Below are 22,383 nucleotides of genomic sequence, written 5' to 3'. Positions count from 1 at the left end.
AAAATTCTAAACAGCAATGTTTATATTAAAAGAAAACGGGAGACATCTTTTTCTAAGTAATTTTCACACCCAGCACAGAGCCCAACATGGGGCTTGAACTCATAACCCTCAGCTGAGATCAAGAGTTGAATGCTTAATTAACTAAGCCACCCAGATGCCCTGAAAATGGGAAACATTTCCAAAATGGGAAGATTTATCTTAATGCTAAACAACATAACAATGAACAATAATTGTGATACATGCATTTAATGACTTACTATACAGCAGTGAAAGTGAATGAATGAATGAATGAATGAATGAATGAAATTAAAAATATGATGTTGACTGAAAATTGTGAGTTGCAGAGGAATACATCCGGCCTGGCGCTACTTCTATAAAGCATAAAAACATGCAAAACCTGTATCGTGTAGGTGAATATATTCTAGTTAATAAAAGTGTGAAGAAATGGTTGGAAATGATAAACCTCAAAATGAGGGTAGCAACTATCACTAAGGAAGAGGAAAATTCAATCACGTAGAGGGATATGGCGGCTTCACTCCTAATGTTAAATTTGTATTCTTATGCTAGGTAGTGGCCACACATTGTTATATTTGTTTGTATGCCTGAAATATTACGCAATATATTTCAGGGAAAAAAATTTACATATTCACAGATTAAAAAGACAAAGTATCATATCATTATCTCAGAGGCAAGAAAAGCTCTTGATGTAACCCAAACTTCATTCGTTAATCAACATTCTCGGTAAAAATGAGTGGAAGGCGACTTCCACATGATAAAAGAATACAAAACACTTGCAAACATCACACAACTTGGTAAGATATTTAAAGCGTTCACTTGAAATTCACATCAAGACAAAATTGCCTACTTTTCTTCAATATCATTCAGTGGGTCGAGCTGCCACAACCAGACAAGGACAGGACATAGCAACTGTGATTGGAATAGGGGGAATCACACTGTCTCTTATGTGCTTAGTTCCTCTTCCAGGGCATATCTCAGCCTGCATACCTCTCCTGGTTAGTGCTGCCCTGGGGGTTCCCCTCCCGCCATCCCAGCTGCCCAGTGGGACACAGCTCCCCACTTCCTGAATAATTTACAGCCTCTATTGGTTACTGCCATTCTCGTAGAGGAAAAGAAGTAGCAAAATGAACAGAATATAGAAAACAGAATATAGAAAACAGACTATCATGTCTTGAACTGAAATGCCCATCTCCATTTCTCAGTTGCTGGCCAGTGGGGCGCGCAACTCCAACACAGCCCCCTCTTGCACGCATCCTTCTAATTTCAGATGTTCTGTCTTTGCCGGAGAAAAGTATCCAAAGGGCCTTCCCGTGTGTGTGTGGGTTCAGGCAAGGTCACACTGGGTGTGATGTGGGTGGATCATCCTGGGGCGCCATCTCCCACTGCTCAAGGTTCTCATGACATAAGGACTTACTTTATCAGCTATTCCTTAAATCTGTTCTAAACACAATAAACCAACTGTGTCTTCACACATTCCTTTGGAGAAGTCCATCTTTCTTACCCATACAGAGAAGCAACAGAAGAAAGGTTTTTCCGAGTTAAAAATTGTATTAAACGACTCTTCTTAGTGGAAACAAACAAACAAAAGAAGATGATCGAAGGAACTATGCATTATACTAATAAAATCTTGTGTTTACAACATATTTGACAGGTTTCAAAGGATTTTCACATCTGTTAACTTGGCATTTTCAAACTCATTTGACCCAGCATATTAAGCAGAGGTATAATAGAAAAATATGAGAACTAAAGTATCCTTAGATTGATGTAAGTAGCAAAAAAAAGTCTCATAGATTAATTTCCAAAAAACCAATTAAAATATCAGTTTTTTAAAACTATACAGAATTCTTAATGAAATGCAGTTTGGGAAACATGAGATTTTTTAGAAGAATCATGTGACACAGGCACAGCAAGTTCCATGATGTCAAGATGTTATTTTTCTGTTATTAATGCTTTCAAATTACTATATAAAAGCATTGTGACAAAAATGGGGAATATAATATAAAATACTGAATTCACCTAATTCTCTCACTCTAATATTCCCTTCTAGACTTCGTCCATACAGATTTGTTTTTGGCATATTACCATTTCCTATTTTTGTTATTCAAAATGCCATGCCAGAAGCATTTTTCTTATTGCTTTATTCTTAATTCTAGTGGTTATATGGTTTTACAAGATATTGATAAGCTAAAATTTCTTTTTCCCTTTTCAATTGTTGGGCATTTAGATTATGTTTGGAGGATATCAGAGGATATGCATGTGCATACAATGTTTCCTTTCAATTTAAAATAATACCAGACAGCAAGCAACATGAGGACAAATCTAGTGTATAACATTAGTCCAGCCATCGATTTCCAGCCAGACCCTAAACCAGTGTATTACAGGTACTCGGTACTTATCTTTTAATTCTCTGAGTGAATAAAACCTTGCCTTTGAACTCTCTTAGCCAAAATTGCTTTTCAAAATTACCGCCTTAACATTTATTAAAACTAGAATTATGTGAATATATTGGTTTTATCCCATCTTTATTAAAAAAACTGGGGGGGCGCCTGGGTGGCTCAATCTGTTAAGCGGCCGACTTCGGCTCAGGTCATGATCTTGCGGTCCATGAGTTCGAGCCCCGCGTCGGGCTGTGTGCTGACAGCTCAGAGCCTGGAGCCTGTTTCAGATTCTGTGTCTCCCTCTCTCTGACCCTCCCCCATTCATGCTCTGTCTCTCTCTGTCTCAAAAATAAATAAAAGTTAAAAAAAAAAATTAAAAAAACTGGGTATTTCATTGATTTAAAAATACTTCAATCTTTTAAGGTTTTTCTATATAATATGTATTAATTTACATTTCTGTATGGAGTTGGACATATTTTCTTGTTTGTTATTTAATAATATTTGCTTTTTGTAATTGTTGGTTCAGATTTGGAAAATGAGATTCAGGGAAACCGGATGATAAGCAAGAAATATTCACTAGAATAGAAACTAAGCAAGTATCAAATCTGTCTGATCAAAACTCTCTAATACATTAAAATATAGCCTGTGCCATAACACCCCCCAAATGCAGTTAACTTTTGAAGCTGCAATTCTGATTTATTTAGCTTACACGGCATTATCCAGGCACACCTCATTTACTGCACTTTGCTTTTATTGAACTTCACAGATACTGCTTTTTTTTTTTTTTTTTTTTTTTTTACAAATTAAAGGCTTGTGGCCACCCTGTACCAAGGAAGTGTATTGAAGCGATTTTTCTGAGGGTTTTTTTTCTCACTTTTTGTCTTTGTGTCACATTTTGACAATTCTCATAGTATTTCAAAGTCATTCGTTATTATTAACTTCGTTATGGTGATCTGTGATCAATGATCTCTGATGTTACTATTGTCGTGGGGCACCATGAGCAGTGCCCCATACAGAACAGCAAACTTAAAAAAAATAATTTTTTTTAATGTTTATCTTTGAAAGAGAGAGAGAGAGAGAGAACGCACCTGAGCAGGGGAGAGGCAGAGAGAGAGGGAGACACAGAATCCGAAGCAGGCTCCAGGCTCTGAGCTGGCAGCACACAGCCCAACTTGGGGCTCGAACTCACCAACCATGAGATCGTGACCTGAGCCGAAGTCAGACGTTCAACCGACTGAGCCCCCCAGGCGCCCCTAGAACAGCAAACTTAATCGAAAAACACTGTATGTGTCCGACTGCTCCACCAACTGGGTGTTCCCCAATCTCTCTCCTCAGGCCACCCTACTCCCTGAGACACAACAATATTGAAATGGAGCCAATTAAAACCCTACAATGGCCTTAAAGTGTTCAAGTGAAAGAAAGTCATACACCTCTCACTCTAAATTGGAAGCTAGACATGATGGCGTTTAGTGAGGAAGGCACATCAAAAGCTAAGATAGGCTGACAGCTAGACTTCTTGCACCAGTTAGCCAGGTTGTGAACACAAAGGAAACGTTTTTGAAAGGAATCGAAGTGCTACGCCAGGGAACACACGAGTAAAAAGAAAGCCCAAGAGCCTGACTACTGATAGGGAGAAAATCTGAGTGGTCTGGATATAAGATCAAACCAGCTACGACATTCCCTTCAGCTAAAGGCTAATCCAGAGCAAAGCCCTAACTCTCTTCAATTCTACAAAGGCTGAAAGAGAACAGGGAACTGTCGCAGAAAAGTTTGCAGCTAGCAGAGCTTGGTTCGTGCAGTTTAAGGGAAGAAGCCATCTCCGTAACAGAAAAGTGCAAGGTTGAAGCAAAAAGTGCTGGTGTAGAAACCACCGCGAATTTTCCAGAAGAGGTAGCTAAGATCATTCACGAAGGTGGCTACGCTAAGCAATAGATTTTCAGTGTCAGCGAAACAGACTTCTACTGGAAGAAGATGCCATCTGAGACTTGTATAGCTAGAGAGAAGTCAATGCCTATCTTCAAAGCTTCAAAAGACAGGCTGCCCGTCGTACTAGGGGCTCATGCAGCTGGTGACTTTCAGTCAAAGCCAATGTTCACTTACCATCTGTAAAATCCGAGGGCCCTTAAGAATTATGCTAAATCTACTCTGCCCATGCTTTATAAATGGAACCACATTTATAAATGTGACAGACGACAGCACATCTGTTTACAGCATGATCCACTGAGTATTTGGGGCCACGGTTGAGACCCACTGCTCAGAAAAAGAAAACCAGGAAAAAAAAGTTCCTTTCAAAATATTACTACTCCTTGACAATGCACCTGGCCAACCAGGAGCTCTGATGGAGCTGTGCAATGAGATTAATGTTGTATTCATGCCTGCTAACACAACAGCCATTCTGCAGCCCGTGGATCAAGGAGTCATTTCAACTTTCAAATTTTTTTTATTTAAGAAATACATTTCATAAGGTGATCACTGCCACAGATAGTGATTCCTCTGATGGATGTGGGCAAAGTAATTTGAAAACCTTCTCGAAAGGATTCACCATTCTACATTCCATTAAGAACATTGGCGATTCACGGGAAGAGGTCAAAGTAGCAACATTAAGAGGAGTTTGGAAGAAGTTGATTCCAGCCCTCAGGGATGACTCTGACAGGTTCAGGGATGACTCTGACAGGGATGACTCTGACAGGAAGTAAGTGCAGGTGTGGTGGAAACATCAGGAGAACTAGAATTAAAAGTGGAGCCTGAAGATGGGACTGAATTGCTGCAATCTCATGGTCAATCTTGAATGGCTGACGAGTCGCTTCTTAGGGAAGAGCCAAGAAGGTGGTGTCCTGAGAGGGAATCTACTCCTGGTGAAGATGCCACGAAGATTGTTGAAACGACGACAAAGGATTTAGAATACTACATACACTTGGCTGATAAAGCAGCAGCAGGGTTGGAGAGGATTGACTCCGATTTTGAAAGAAGTTCTACGGTAGGTAAAATGCTATCAAACAACATCACGTGCTGTAGAGAATTTGCGTGTGAAAGCAAGAGTCAAGCAGTGTTGCGAACTTTGTCTTATTTTAGGAAATTGCCACAGCCACCTCAACCTCCAGCAATCACTGCCCTGCTCAGCGAGCAGCCATCAACATCCAGGCAGGACCCTCCACCAATAAAAAGATTGCAACTCACTGAAAGCTCAGATTATGGCAACCATTTTTTTTTTTTTAGCAATAAAGTATTTTTTACTTAACTATGCACATTTTAAACATATTATTGCACACTTAATAGATTATGGTATAGCAGAAACATGACTTTTATATGCACTGGGAAACCAAAAAATTTCTTTCGCTCACTTTATTGAGGTGGTCTGAAACCAAACTTACAATATATCTGATATCTGCCTGAATATTGATGAGAGATTCTCTAGGTAGAATATTTGTGCCTTGGCATCTGTAGAAATTATGAATATGTATTCCCAACCCCAGATTTTTGTAGATTTAATTTAGTCGAACCTCCATTGATTTTGCTGATATTAGTCATAACTCGCAATCACTTGCTATTTGGCTTTAATGTTATTTTTTGAATTTTTAAAATGTTTTCAGTGTACTTAAAATGTTTTGGGGTTTGAGAGGACTTTACTTACAAGTTCAAGTCCCTTCAACTACTTGTATATGTTGAGTCCATTGTATTTGCACACCCCCCTAACTGTTATTATATGGGAAATCACAGAATAATTTTTGAATGTTAAATGTAGCTTCCCAGAAAATAAAACTTTGGCATTTGGGAACAAAGGTAACCATCTTAGCTTATCTTTAAGAGAGGTTTTAAGGAGTTCAGGAGTTCTTCTGTGAGGAGATTAAAAGAAGTCTAGGTTTGCAAATAAACAAATAAAGAGACAAAGAAACAAATAAATAAAACTCCACTAACCCGATCAGTTCATTTTTTAAAATCATTGTTGAGATATTAGGGGGAGGGGCATACTTTCATTAACAAATCAGTCATTTTCTTTCTAATACTTAGTTTCTGGCACTTTTTGACAAACTTTCATTTATATGAGGCATCCGGAGATCAGGTGTGCTGGAGTCAGGTGGATATGGGCAGGTTTTAGCAGAAGGGAACATGGCAAGAGCCACTTGGAAGGAGTGGGCTTGAGGCACCTTCCTCAGGGACAGCCGGTGGCCCTCGATCCACGTGTGACACACTCTTCCGCGACAGCGAAAAGGAGCTAAGCTTTCAGTCACCAAAACTCTCAGCCCCACTTACCAGCAAAAGTGCTGTAAATGAGTAGTGAAGTAATGACGAAATAATATCTGTAACATTAACACTTGAGAGAATGATCATGGTTTTTGAGGGGCTCTCATTTGTGCAAAGAGACACGTGAGTACACATCTGCCTATATGCACTTATATGCAGGTACGCATGTGTCTATGTATACTTGTTTTTATGTGGCAACAGGGATACTTCCTGTATTTTTTTTTCCCCTGAAAAGTATTGCTTCTCCTAGATCTTTGTAACAATACCACACTTGTCAAGTAGGAAGGTGCAGAAAAGAAGCCTTTTCCCAGCAGGGCAGCTACCACAACATGAAGCAAACCACTGTTTTCTAAAGCTTTGACCACTCTTCAAGGTTGGCCCCTTTTAGAGTTGGAATAATCCTCATATTCGCTCAGTTTGCACACATTCGGTGCAAGATGATATCTTCATGTGGAAGGGTAATAAGTTACACCGCAGTTTCTCTACAAGGCATGCTCCTTCTCACTTTATTTCGTGGACTAGCTCTTAGAGGAATCCATCTGTGAGATTGGGTTCTCCGAGAGACGGGACTTTAGAGGGATTCCCAACCGTTAAAATGGAACGACCGCCCTCTGGTGTTCCTTCAGAGTATTGCCAGTTGGAAGATTTAAAACTTCAGTATTACTGAAGAGGAGGAAAGTAATGGTTTATGCAGTTTTTTCCTTTGAATCCATTTTAATAACAATTGGAGTTCTTCTAGGGAAGGACTTGGTGAGGTATTCTTGTGAACCCGCTGGAGGAACCTCTTATCTCACTCCCTCTGCTTCCGGCTTAACATAGGATCAGCTTCCTTTTGATCTTTGGGAATTCTTCTCCCAAGTTTCTGGGAATCTTTGAAGTTGTCTCAAGTGTTGCAAATTATTCTCTTATAGATGAACTAACTTCTCTCAGCAGAAATCGGCTTGGAGGGATGAGGCATTCATTTCTATGGGGATCAATAATTGGAAAAGGAAACTGAAGAGCTCTGGAACATTGGGCACTGTTCAGAAAATGTTGGTGGGGGGGGGGGCGCCTGGGGGGCTCAGTCAGTTAAGCGTCTGACTTCGGCTCAAGTCATGATCTCACGGTTGGTGAGTTCGAGCCCCGCGTCGGGCTGTGTGCTGACAGCTCAGAGCCTGGAGCCTGCTTCAGATTCTGTGTCTTCCTCTCTCTCTGCCCTCCCCTGCTCATGTTCTCTCTGCCTCTCAAAAATGAATAAACGTTTAAAAAGAATTTTAAAAGAAAACGTTGGTTGGAATGAATGATTTAGCCGGAGAAACAGGGCAAGGAAGAACCCTGAGGACACCGGACACTTGCGGCAGGAATGAGAACGTGCAAAATGTAGAGCCAGATGCACTGGAAAAGGTGTGTTATAATTCAGTCTGGTGGCCTAGAGGAAGGAGATGGTGACACCCCCATACCATAGCATGGCCCCTGTCCTTCCTCAAGTGGTAAAAGACCAACAGTTTCCCCGGCCTGGGCTTGGCAATAAGACACAGCTGGAGTAGGTGATCCTAGAGGTAAATTACCAGACGCAGTGTCCTGGGGGTTCAGCTAGCAATGAAGGAAACAGTCCAGGAACGGACTGGGTCATAAAATCCAAATAGAGATTAACAAAGGGGGTTGAGATCTGAACCAAAGTGCATCAGGGACTGAAAGAGAAGCTGCCTGAGAAATGCAGATATGGAAGGAATTTGTGAAGCCACCGTTCCACACCCTCCATGTTTCATGTTTGTTTCTGTCTTGTCTTCTTAGAATCCTCACCACCATCTCAGGATCTGACGAGCTTGCGGACCAAAATCATATCCCTAATTCAGGTTGGCCCAGAGCCTGAAGAGTCCCAGAGCTTTGAGTTGGATGATGCAGTGAAGTTCTTTGGAAATTAGTCTGCTTTTTTTTCTACCTATATATCCTCTCCCTCTTTGTATGTTAGAAGTCAGTAAGCGGTACCTGTACAATTTCAGACTCCCGAAACTGTTATTTTAATTACTTTTAATCTCATTCTCATTGTCTGAAACCACGCCTTTGCATATCTCTACTGCAGCACTTAGCTGCTGGAGTTGTGCTTGTTGTTTCCACATCTACATATCCCATTTGTATTAGAGCCCCTTAAAATCAGAGACTGTGTCTTATTCATTTTTGTATTCTTAGCATCCAGTGCAGGATGTATTTGTTAACAAAAGAAAAGTGATTTAAAAGTACTTTGCTGTGGGAGCGAACTACTGAATGATAAAGGTACATTCTAGAAACTGGAGGGTAGATAAACTGAGACCAGGTCAGTCATTTATGTTGGGGTAACGATGTGGCTTTTAAGTTTCTGTTTTATATCGGGCTGTCAGAAGCTTGAACAAGTGATAATAAGAAATAAAAAACAAAGAAGCATAATAGAATGTTCCTTATTTGCTTAGTATATAAAATGGCATTCAAAAGAGGCTCCTGGGCATCTTCTAAAATTTCAATCATACTATGAGTGCATTTGCTCTATAAATCTCAAGTGTGACACATTTTGCAAGGGGAATCAAGGTTTGGTGGTCAGCACTGAGAACAATGGCTGATTTCTCATGGTTGGTTACCAAGGTTAATAATGAAGTGAATAAAATGGAAAATCATAGATTGCACTTTATGTCTTTCCAGAAGACCCATCTTCTCATTTTTGTTAAAACAATACTAATCGTCCTGAAATTTGTAGACTTGAGGACATCTTTCTGAGTGAGCACAAGTAATCGTAATCTAGTCAAATTCAATTAAAAACCATTAAAAACTCTTGTATTCTTTTTGGTTTTTTACCTCCAGCAAAATTGTGTAAGCAGTTTGAATTGCTTCACTGAGAGATGGCCTCTGATCTTGGTAAACCCGTTGATCCTGCTGACTCTGTGGCTACAGTTATTTAAGAATCAATGTTCATTTGTCAAACAGGCAATGTTTTACTCCCAAATATTATAAACCATTTGCTCATTGGCAATTTGTTATCATTGTAAGTTGGTTTCCTTTTTCAAAAAAATCGTAATCCTGGGTTTCTGAGGCCAATATTTTACCCGAGGAATAAAAGAGATTCTCATTCAGCTCTTCAGAGCAATGGTTTCTGTCATCCATGATCTTTTTTTGGGGAGCACTGCGGAACCGCCAAGATCGCTCCTTTTATTGCTACTTTGCAATGCTTGACTCTGTGCCTAGAAATTGACCATGTGCAAGGTATAGGCATGAAGTATACATTCTTGGTAAGTTGGCTACTTGACCATGGGACCTGTAACCTCATATGGCAAGAGTCACTAACAGATAAAAAAGGCATCCTGAAAACTGAGATAACACTTTTACAAAATAGAAAATTAAATGTTTTTCTCCATTAAATGTTTTTCTGAAAAAATTAATTGTTCTCTTTTTAAGTTACCCAATTCAACAATTGCCAGGGTTTGTATATAATGACTGCCTTAAATTTAAAAATATATATATCAATGAAAAATTGCAAGCATTCACTAAAGTGGAGTGAGTAGTATAAGGGAGCCTCTATATAACCTCGACAATTATCAATACTTTGTTGCTTTTGCTTGACTATTCCTTTTTCTTTCCTTTGTTGAAATACTTTTATTTTTTTAATGTTTATGTTTATTTTTGAGACAGAGAGAGACAGAGCATGAGCAGGGAAGGGGCAGAGAGAGAGAGGGAGACACAGAATCCGAAGCAGGCTCCAGGCTCTGAGCTGTCAGCACAGAGCTGGATGTGGGGCTCGAACCCATGAACCACGAGATCACGACCTGAGCTGAAGTCGGACACTCAACCGACCCAGCCACCCAGGCACCCCTGTTGAAATATTTTTAAAGCAAATCCTACATCATGTTGTTTCACCTGTAGATGTGTGTATATCTCAAAAAGAACATTTTTTTTAAAAAAATACCAAATGCCATTATCACATCTAACAAAATTTAAAATGTTCCTTGGTATTAAATGATATTCAATTCAAAATGTATTTGGAAAATGATAGTGCATATGTGTGAGGTATTTTTCAGGAGGCAGGTAGTGCTTGGTGACTACATGCATTTGAAGCATTTGTCATAATTCTGTAACCACCCCCTCAGGTTGTGAGTCCTTGATCTAGACTACATTTATTAAGTGGTTAAAGGTAATTCTAACTTAGACCAAGATTTTTATTTCATTTTTGTATTTATTATGCATTTCATCTTCTTTTATTTTGCTTTGTTTTGTTTTTATTGTTATTTTCAAAGGATTATGACCTGAACTCCATTGCAGGATTTTTAATTGTAACACTGGATTATTATTCTAATGGGTTGCTAAGCTTTTATGGCAGAGAGTACTTAACAAACGAAATAATTTTAGGGGAGCCTGGATGGCTCAGTTGATTAAGCATCTGACTTTATTTTTTTCAGCCTGTTTTATTTCTTGTTACTGCTTTATGACACTAAGCATCTAACTCTTGATCTGGGGTCATGATCTCCCAGTCTTGAGATCGAGCCCTGTTTCCAGCTCTACGGGTTTACTTCCATGCTGGACATGGCCCCTGCTTGGGATTCTCTCTCTCTCCTCCCTTTGCCCCTCTCCCCATCTCCCCTGCTCATGCGCACGCGCGCGCTCTCTCTCTCTCTCAAAATAAATAAATAAATAACCATTTTAAAATAAATAAATAAATAGAGACAATCGTAGATCTTTTTGACATGCTAAAATCTGAGCTTCCTTATTTGATTCCTTACTCGAATCTGCTGTACTCTTTTTTTTATAATATTTATCATTTACTCACATATTCCCCAAATATGAATTTTGTACTATTTACATTATTTTTTAATTAAAATGATACCTTATGAATTAAAGTCTAAAAAGTATAATCTCCAAGAAGTGAAACATATTCATTGTAAAAGTGATAAAATTACATAAAAATGAAGGGAGAAAATAATATTTTATCATCTTATGACCTAGAGAGAACCTCTGGTAATATTTTGATGTATATAGTCTTCCAGGGGTGCCTGAGTGGCAGTTGGTTAAGCTTCTGACTTTGGCCCAGGTCACAATCTCATGGTTCCTGGGTTTGAGCCCAGGGTCAGGCTCTGTGCTGACAGCTTGGAGCCCGGAGCCTGCTTCGGATTCTGTGTCTCTTCTCTCTCTGCTCCTCTCTTGCTTGCACTCTGTCTCTCTCTCTCTTTTTCTTTCTCTCTCTCAAAAAATAAACATTTGATGTACAGTTTTCTAATTTTCCCTATTAAAATTTGGCTCATTCTGCATTTATATGTAGTATTCTACTTTTCTATAATATTGTGAGCATTTTTCTTTTTCGTTATGATTATAAATGTGATTTTTACAAGGTTCCATAATATATCACCATATGGATATAACATAATTCACTTCAACGTTATGCCTTTGCTGAGCCTAGATAGATAGATATACATATACGTGTATGCAAAACATTACTGTATATGTCTTCTGATTATTTCTTTTTAAAGTAATTTAAAATTATCTAGTAATTATTCATTAGTGACAGGTCCCTTAAACTAATTGTTCCATGAAATACTGGACACAATGTCCTTGTTTGCTTTGACCTCCAAATCACTAGAATCTGCTCCATACTTCTCAAGTTCCCGAACACTTGGCATTTGCTGACTCCTTCTCAGTACAACTCCTTTCTTCTTGTTGCATTACCTCTTGCCTTATTGCCCAAAGAGTCCTAAGTTCTCTCACTAAGCCACAAAAAGCTTTCCAAATCTCAGTCTCTAACAGAGATGCAGGCCCACCATTGGTGTTCTCTCAAACACAGCAAAGTTCTGAGCAGAACACAATGGGCCTTCAATGCCCACAATCTATCCTTAAAGAGCAGTTAGGATTATGGAGGCAATTTTCTTCCGTTAAGGAGCTACAGTCTTTTGCCTTGAACCTTTTCCAGGAATAGCTGGGGCAGTTGCTAAGAGGTAAGGCAAGGAAGTACTCATCAGGTACTTAGCACAATGCTTGGCACCTAGGCAGTGTGTGATAAAAGTTAATTGTTGATGATGATAATGATGATAATGGACACACCTCCTTCATGAATATATTTGTTCACACCTTGTGAAACTGACATTTCCATTGGCCAATGGTACCCGGAATGGTATTCTAATAAGGTGTTAACATATGTTTAACCCATTTTGGAAAAAAAAAAAAAAAAACTTCTGGCTTAAAGAAGCAAAACTTACTTGAAAAAATATGCTCCACTGAAAGAGCACTGTGGGTCATATCAATCATTCTGCAATACTACTTAGTAGTATTATATTTGTGTACCTTTTATTCAAGTGCAAATCTTGAGCTTCATATACATAAATCTCTCCCATTGTGGATAAGTTGGGGAAAGAAACAGGAACTGAATGATTAACGTTTTTTAATGGGTGCATATAAAAGACAGAGCAGAAACAGACACAAAAAAAGAAAGAAGGAAAGAAAAAAGAAAGAAAGAAAGAAAGAAAGAAAGAAAGAAAGAAAGGGAAAGGCATGACAAAATAAACCAATTCTTCTCAGAATGACAATTGGGCAGCTTTCGAAGCCACTAAAAGCTTTGATAGAAAGTTTATCATGGGCTGAACAAAGGCTATATAATTTCATATACTGGGGAAAGGATTTGAGAAATGCCTATCAGCTATGCAGAATAATTTCCAGAAAGGTTAACAATGCATATTCTTTCTTGAGCATTCACATTTTTCGCATCTCTTTGAATATAGCACAATCAGGAGATGCCACACTTAAAAAACCCTAAAACATTGTCTACTTATGTGGAGGCTCCTTGATATTCAGTGATCTACATGAAGGCAAAATTAATTAACACCTGTATCATTAAAACCGCAGAAAAAGAATAGGCTAAGAATGTTCTAGCAAGTAAGAAGATGGTAAATGTGCACTAATTAGACTCTCCCCATTACAGGAGTTCAATATAGTTGAAATGTAATTTGATGGGAGAGACTTTTAGTTTTTCTTTAGAGACTATAAACATACTTATTTGAGTTTGTACAAGTTCACTTAAGAAACCAGATATCATTGTTTTTCTCTTAAAGTCTGAAATTCTTTTTTTTTTCAATTTTTTTTTTAAGTTTTTATTTATTTTTGAAAGAGAGAGAAACAGAACACCAGCAAGGGAGGGGCAGAGAGAGAGGGAGACGCAGAATCCAAAGCAGGCTCCAGGCTCTGAGTTGTCAGCACAGAGCCTGATGCAGGGCTTGAACCCATAAACTGTGAGATCATGACCTGAGCCAAAGTTGGACGCTTACCAACAGAGCCACCCAGGTGCCCCTAAAGTTTGAAATTCTTAATAACAAATTGCTTGACCGCTCGCAGTTTCCGCAGCTTGGCAGCTTCATTCCAAGAGCATCAAGCCATCAGGTCCCAGAGCATAAGTAATCTCCACGTTTCTGCTTGCATTACCTTTCCAACTCTCCTGTTGGTTAAAGCGAGTCACAGGATCGGTCCAAATGAAAGAGCTGGAGAGAAGTTTTGATTGGAGGAGCTTCAAAGTTACTCTGGATCTAGGACAGGAAAGAATTTGTGGCCATTTAAAAATTTTACCAGAGATGAATCTACTACAGATTTATAGATGGCTGAATTTATACACTACATAGCCTCATTTTATAAATGCATAACTAGTTTTCAAAAAAAGAAAAAAAAGTTTCCAAGATCTCAAAGATGACTAATGCCGAAATTAAAATTTGAACCCATTTCCACCTGACCTCATTGGTCTTACCATGCTGATTCCCCAGCAGCCCTAAAGGGCTAACAAATTTTCATTAGATTATAAAAATCCATAAGAAATAACACTATACAGTAGAGACAGAAGTTTGCCTTTATTCTTGAAGTGTGTGTGACATTTTGCTTACTCTTAGAGGAGTTTTATTTATTTTTATTTTTTTAATTTACTTATTTTTGAGAGACAGAGACAGAACACTAGTGGGAGATGGGCAGAAAGAGAGAGGGACACACAGAATCTGAAGCAGGCTCCAGGCTCTGAGTTGTCAGCAAAGAGCCCGGTGTGGGGCTTGAACCCACAAACTATGAGATCATGACCTGAGCTGAAGCCAGACACTTAACTGACTGAGCCACCCAGGCTCCCCACTCTTAAAAGAAGTTTTATCTCCTTTGTCATTAGTCCCCACGTAAATCCACATACAGTTACTAAAGATTTCAAATTGGGAAATACAGGGCTATAGAATGAAATCTGGTTAAAATTTAAAATGCAATAATGACTTGAATCTGTCCCAAAGTCAGATTAGATTTCATATTGGTTCACTCATGACCATAGATATAGATAATTCCTGAAATAATCAGAGCAAAACTGGAACCAGAAAACTTTGTGTTTCCTAGTCCTCAAAAAACTAGTGTGAGAGTGTACGAACAAGCATATAAGAGAGGAAGAAATGGAGAACGGCAAGAATGAAAGGAAAAGTGAAGAGGAGAATGAGAGCGAGCAAGAACCCGCAGAAGCATGTGGAAGGCACAATTACTTAAACTATTAGAAAGTATGATTGACCCTTGAACAAACAATACAAAGGCTAGTGGCACCAACCTCCCCCACAGTTGAAGATCCATGTATAACTCCTGACTCGTCCAAACTGAACTACTAATAGCCTACTATTCACTGGAAACCTTACCAATAATATAAACAGTCGATTAACACATATTTTGTATGTTACAGTATTATATACTGAATTTTTAAAGTAAGCTAGAGAGAAGGAAATGTCATTAAGGAAATCATAAGAAGGAAAAATACATTTACAGTACTGTACTTATATTTATTGGAAAAAAATCTTCAAGGCAGTGGCCCCACACAGTTCAAACCTGTGTCGTTCAAGAGTCAGCTGAAGTTATACTTTTGCTCACTTAGAAGAATAGCAATTTTTTTTTCCCAGACACATGGGATCTCATGAATGTGTTCTGATTTAATACTATGTACTTAAGGTCATTTAAAAAAAAGTTTTATTTTGAGATTATTGATGAATCACATGCAGTTGTTAGGAATAACACAGAAATATCCCACTATCTTTTACGCAGTTCCCCCAGCGGTAATATCTTGTCAGATCATTTTGAAGGGAAAAAAAATAACAGAATCACTTCACTTAAAGAAATGATTAAAGCCCTGTAAGGCAAGAATTTTCAACATAATGAAAATCACTCAATGTAATACACTACATTAACAGAATGAAGGACAAAAGCCACACAGCATCTTAATTAAATCAGAAAAAGCATTTGACAAATATGAACACCTTTTTATGATAAAAACTCCCACAGCAAATTAGGAATAAAAGGCAACCATCTCAACATAAAAAGACCATATATGAAAACCCACAGCTAACATCAACATAAGAGTAGAAAACCCTAGGGGCACCCAGGCGGATCAGTCGGCTGGGTGCCTGACTTCAGCTCAGGTCATGATCTCACCTTTGTGAGTTAAGGTCCCATGTCGGGCTCTGTACTGACAGCTCAGAGTCTGGAACCTGCTTCGCCGTCTGTGTCTCCCTCTCTCTCTCTGCCCCTCCCTCACTCATGCTCTGTCTTTCTCTCTCAAGAAATAAACATTAAAAAAATTTATTTATTTATTTTATTTATTTATTTTTTCAATATATGAAATTTATTGTCAAATTGGTTTCCATACAACACCCAGTGCTCATCCCAAAAGGTGCCCTCCTCAATACCCATCACCCACCCTCCCCTCCCTCCCACCCCCCATCAACCGTCAGTTTGTTCTCAGTTAAAAAAAAAAATTTAAATAAAATAAAATTCTTTTAAAAAAGTGTATAAAACCCTAAAGATTCTACCAAAAATAATACACTGTGAAAAACCAATAAGGTCAGAAAAGTTGTAGAATACAAGTAGGTGAAAGATTATACATTGAATAGTATATCAGGGCACCTGGGTGGTTCAGTTGGCTAAGCATCAGACTTCAGCTCAGGTCATGATCTTGCAGTTTGTGAGTTCAAGTTCCCATCAGGCTCTGTGCTGACACCTCAGAGCCCGGAGCCTGCTTTGGATTCTGTGTCTCCCTCTCTCTCTCTGGCTCTCTCTCTCTCTCCCTCTCTCTCTCTCAAAAATAAATAAACATTAAAAAATTAAAAAAACTATAAAATATGCTGCAAGAAATTTTAAAAGATACAAATAAATGGAAAGACATCTCATGTTCATGTATTAGAAGAAAATATTGGTCACATGTCAATCCTACCCAAAGCAATCGACAGATTCAAAGCAGTCCCTATCAAAACCCCAATGTTATTTTTACAGTAAAAGAAAAACCCATCCAAAAGTTCATATAAAAATTTAAGGGACCCAGAATTGCCAAAACAACTTTGAAAAAGAATAAAGTTGGAGGACATACACTTTCTGATTTCAAAACATATTGCAAAGTTACAATAATCAAAATGTTATGATACTGGCATAAAGACAGACAATTAGAATAGAATAGAATAGAATAGAATAGAATAGAATAGAATAGAATGGAATGGAATACAACACAATCGAATACAATTGAATATAATCAAATAGAAAGAATAGAGAACAGAGAATAGAATAGAGAGTCTATAAATAAACCCTCACGTATGATGAAATGATTTTTGACAAGAATGCCGAGACCATTCAATGGGGGAAAGGACCATCTCTTTAACAAATGGTATTAGGAAAACTAAGTATCCACATGCAAAAAAATGAAGTTGGACCCTTATTTTTCTTTCTACAAAAACTAAACTGAAATGTATTAAAGCCCTAAACAGAAGACCCCAAGTGATAAAACTCTTAGAAGAAAGTACAGGGGAAACACTTCTTGACATTGGATCTGACAATGATTTCTTGGCTATGACAACAAAGCATAGACTACAGAAGCAAAAATAGACAAATGGGACTACATCAAATTTAAAAACTTTTTGCATCAAAAGTCACAATCAGCAAAGTGAAAAGGCAATCTGTAGAATGGGAGAAAACATTTGCAAATTATATATTTGATATGGGTGAACATCCAGAATATATAAAGAGCTACAAGTCAACAACAACAAGAAAATCACGTAACTAAATTTAAATATCGGTAAAGGATTTGAATAAACATTTCTCCAAAGATGATATACAAATAGTCAATATAATGGCATGTGAGATGCTCATCATCACATATCATAAAAGGAAAGCAAATCAAAACCACAATGAATATCACCTCAAACCCATTAGCACAACTACTATAAAGTAAACAGAAAAAAAAGTTATTGGCAATAAAAAGTATTGGTGAGGATGTGGAGAAATTGGAATCCTTCTACATTGTTAGTGAATATGTAAAATGGTACAGTCATATGAAAAATAGTATAGAGTTTACTCTAAATTTTTTTTAAATTACCTTATGATTCAGCAATCCCACTTGTGGGTATATACTCAAAAGAATTCAAAACAGAGTTTTAAAGAGATATTTGTACATCCATGTTCTATGCAGCATTATTCACAATAGCCAAGAGGAGGGAGCAACCAATCTATCATCAGATGAACATAGAGAGAAAATGTGGATATACCTACAATGGAAGGCTAGGCAGCCTTAAAAATGAAGGAAATTTTGTCACATGTGATGGATGGATGTACATGGGCGATCCTCAAGGAAATTAGACAAAATGAACTAACCCAATCATAGAAAGACAAATACTATATAATCTACTCAGATGAAATTTATAAAGTAGTCAAAATTGTAGATAAAGAAAGTAGAAAGGTGGTTATCAAGGTCGGAAATGATGAAGGGGAGGGCATTAGTGTTTGATGGTCACAGTTTCAGTTTACAAGATGAAAACATTCTAGAAATCTGTTGTACAACAATGTGAATGTACTTAGCACTGCTGAACCATATACTTAAAAATGGTCAAGACAGTAAATTTCATGTCATGTGTTTTTTCACCGCAATAAAAAAAAATAGTGGTAAAACACATTCCTTCTCTTCTTGTCAGTTTCTGAAGTTCAAAAGCTGAGGTTTGCTCAGTGAGTTATTTAATCAATGAAGTCTCCAGTTTTACTGAAAACATTGGTGATGACAAAAATGAGAGCACTTAATACCACCAAAATTTCACACTCCTGACCATCTGCTTTTTTAGAGTAAGTGAATCTTGAAGACAAATTAACATGTGGCATATGAAAGAGAGGCAGAGAAATTGGGACTCTGCCCAGACCTTCAAAGACCAGCACTATCCATTTGATTTGAGAGCAGTTTTCTAACATATGGGTGGGTCCTTCACATTCCAGGCCAAGCCATTTCTTTATATAAACAATCCCCTGCAGTTCAGTTCATCCCATGATCTTCTGTTATAATCATTCAGCTTCAAGCACAGCAATGGGTACACCTGATTGATTACACCTCTGATCACACTCCTTCAGATTTGGCTTTCACAGACAACTTATTCTTCCCATGTCCTTACATAGGATAGATTAGAATAAGCGGTAAAATGTAAATCTTCACAGAGCCATCGAAGCCGAGTACTTTTGTCTGAAAACCTTTAGGCAAGCAAACGAAGGGCATCCTTGGCATTTTTAAATAGATCAGGGCTGAACCAGCAGCAGTAGCACGGAAGCACTTGTTGGAAATGCAAATTCTCCGGTCCCACCCAGACCGACCAAATCAAAAACCCTGGAGTGGGTTTCAAAACCCACCAGGTGATTCAGATGCCAGCTGAAACCTGGGAACAACAGCTTCGCCTCTATGTGACCAAGGCCAAATAAACTTGTTTTAACAGTAAATATGGAAAAAGTGACAGCAGGTGGCAGTGTTTGACTATTTCTGCCTTTTTCATAAATCCATACTCTCTATAGGACAAATCAAGTTACCAAACCTGAACATTTTATCACAGGTAAAAAAAAGAATTTCATTGTTATTTTTCTTTCCAAAAAAAGAAGACAAACTATTTCCTTGAAGATACGGAATATACATATATATATACACACACACATGCACACATATATATATATACACATAAATATATATACACACACATATATATTATATGTATATATTAATGTGTATATAAGTGTATATATATGTATATATATAATGTGTATATAAGTGTGTATATATATGTGTGTGTGTGTGTGTGTGTGTGTGTGTGTGTGTTTCCTCTTTGGGGAACTTTGGGAGATTTAGCTTGGAGATATCTTTTAAATTGTATTACATCAAGATACAAAGTGCCTATACTGACTGGAACCTCTTAGGTATATTCACATAAAGTCAAAGAATTTTCATTTCTCCTCCCCAACCACCCTGTACTTTTTTTTTTTTTTTCCTATCTTCTGCAGCCAGGACTTTTTGACTTGTCCAATACACATATGTGTCCCTGGTGTGAACAGTGAGCTTAAGAACAGTTTATATTTTGAAGAGGGCTCACTGCGGTACAAGCCAGAGGTTCAGTCATAGCCAATAGGATGAGGTTGAAAAAGAGTTATCGCTGCCTTAAGAGATTACAGGACATATATGTGACTTCATAGCAAGAAAGTCAGGTTTTCCAAAGGAAATGATTCCTTTTCCCATTATTGGATCCAACACCAGCCGCTTTCTGATCATCAGTGGCTGTAGGGATTCCGCCCTGATTTGCCTAGAGCCTTCTAGAAGCCTGCCCTCCCAGTGACCCTCCCTAGGTCACAGAGATTCTGGCCCACAGCACCGGGCTTGTTCAAAGAAGGAGAACAGACAACGTACTGAGTCCCATTCACCACACTCTGTAAGCACAAAGGTTTTTTTCTTTTAACATTATTGTACCCTGAAGGGCTTTTCCTGATAAATGGCCCTTTGAATGATGGGTATAATAGCATGCAGCGCTTTCTCAAAGAGAAACGACTGCTGCCAGTGACAGTAAATACAGTCAGGGCTACTGCCGCCTATTAACTGAAGCTTTGTTTTCTGATGTTCTTTTATATTTCACATAAATTTGTTCCTGTCAGCGATCATAAGCTATGGAGGCAAGATTCCATACACGGAAGGCAATGTTTGAGCTTCTCTACCAGCAGCACGTTAAATAGATTTTCCCGATGCCCTCTTACATTTAACGTTTGTGCTGCCGGCAGAGAGAAATACATCAGTGCCTCTCCAGGTCAGGATCCTATCTTGTCTTGAGATCACGTTTCATTATGCCCCGAGCCAAGAATGCACGGGGTCTGATCCACAGCCAAATAATGTGATTCTGGGACATAGATCGGGATTACTGAAGATAAAGTGGCCTGGCCGTGAGGCGTACTGTAAGAACACACGTGCTTATTAGATCGCATCCCGTGTCTGTGGCGGCTGCCCTCCTGCCAAGACTGAGTGCTACTAAGCTCATCCCTCCCCGCAGCTCCCCTGCGAGTCGTAAGTTGGCTTTCACTCCAAGAGCAAAACCTAACAGTGAAAGAGGCCCCATTGCGCACAAGATCTACAAGCTGTCAGTTCGTCTGGGGACAGAGGCTGGCTTCCAGCTGGTGGAGTACCCCGATAACGCCAAGTGGCACCCACACAGGTGCCTGAATGAGTCACCGATTCTCTAGGTTCTTTGTGCTGCTCCCTGTGGCTTACGTTGTAAACACATGGAGGTTGCAAGCCTCCCACGTTGCTTCAAACATCTAAAAACAGCTTTTAGCCTCTGTGCGTCTCCCCTCCCCCCTTATATGGTAACAGCTGAGCTCTGAACCCCTGACTGAGCAGGGCCCTATCTATGAAAGGAACATGGAAGTCAAAGACAATATCAATGGCTGACAACCTAGAGGGGCTTTTTTATGTACGTGATAAAGACATGTTTAAAGCAGGTATACCGTCAACCACTTTTTGAATGGAGTCACAGGTATGGGACCCTAAGGAGGAAGTCATGAACCTTAGAAGGACTTCAGCATTCATGACTGAAACCCACTGGGTTCTCAGTGAAAAATCAAACAGGTAGAAGTGGTTCTTTTGTCATTTTATTTAATTCATTTGCAGCCTCCCTTATATAAAGGGTGCAGGAGAGTCTCATGGTTTCTTAAGAGGGTAGGGGGCAGACCATCTCCATCAAAGTCATCTGGGGTGCTTGCTAACGGTGTATTCCCAGCCCCCATCAAGAATCAGAATCACTAAAGTTTGGGGCCTCAGGAATCTGTACTTTATTTTATTTTTTTTTTAATTTTTTTTAACGTTTTGTTTATTTTTGAGACAGAGAGAGACAGAGCATGAACAGGGGAGGAGCAGAGAGACAGGGAGACACAGAATCTGAAACAGGCTCCAGGCTCTGCGTTGTCAGCACAGAGCCTGACGCGGGGCTGGAACTCACGGACCGCGAGATCATGACCTGAGCCGAAGTCGGCCGCTTAACCGACTGAGCCACCCAGGTGCCCCAGGAATCTGTATTTTAAATTTTTTATGTATTTAATTTAATTTGTTTAACGTAATTTTAATGGGTACTCTTTTTGGACACTGAATTTTGAGAACCATTTCACCAGGATCTTAAGAGACTTTCAGATCGCTAGTTAACAATGGAATCCCCTAAAGAGTTAGCATGGGACACAGTGGGCTCCAAGATGCTTTCAACCCTCCTGCAGAACTGCCCGAAGGTAGGTGGTTGTTCTTACTGTGTACGAATCCTCCCCCAACATACAAATCTCTCAGGGGCAATAGTGCGGCCTCTCCCTTCCTTTAGATTTTCAGCAGTGGCAATAACAATGCTGCTGTAAGTAAATTGGGCAAATAGTCTTGTAAGACTAGACATAAAATGCAGCATAGAGTAAGTGAAATAAGGCAGAACAATTATTTGCATTTATTGTATTACCCTTA

At 38.8% G+C, this 22,383-nt stretch overlaps 1 pseudogene; it reads left to right on the top strand.

Moving 5' to 3' along the window:
• Positions 1 to 3,788: 3,788 nt before the first annotated feature.
• LOC122220768 lies at positions 3,789 to 21,128 on the top strand (annotated as a pseudogene).
• The last annotated feature ends 1,255 nt before the right edge of the window (positions 21,129 to 22,383 follow it).

Source organism: Panthera leo, chromosome B2 (assembly GCF_018350215.1).
Source record: "Panthera leo isolate Ple1 chromosome B2, P.leo_Ple1_pat1.1, whole genome shotgun sequence".
Taxonomy (NCBI): Eukaryota; Metazoa; Chordata; class Mammalia; order Carnivora; family Felidae; genus Panthera; species Panthera leo.
This window is presented reverse-complemented; position numbering and strand designations above follow the sequence as displayed.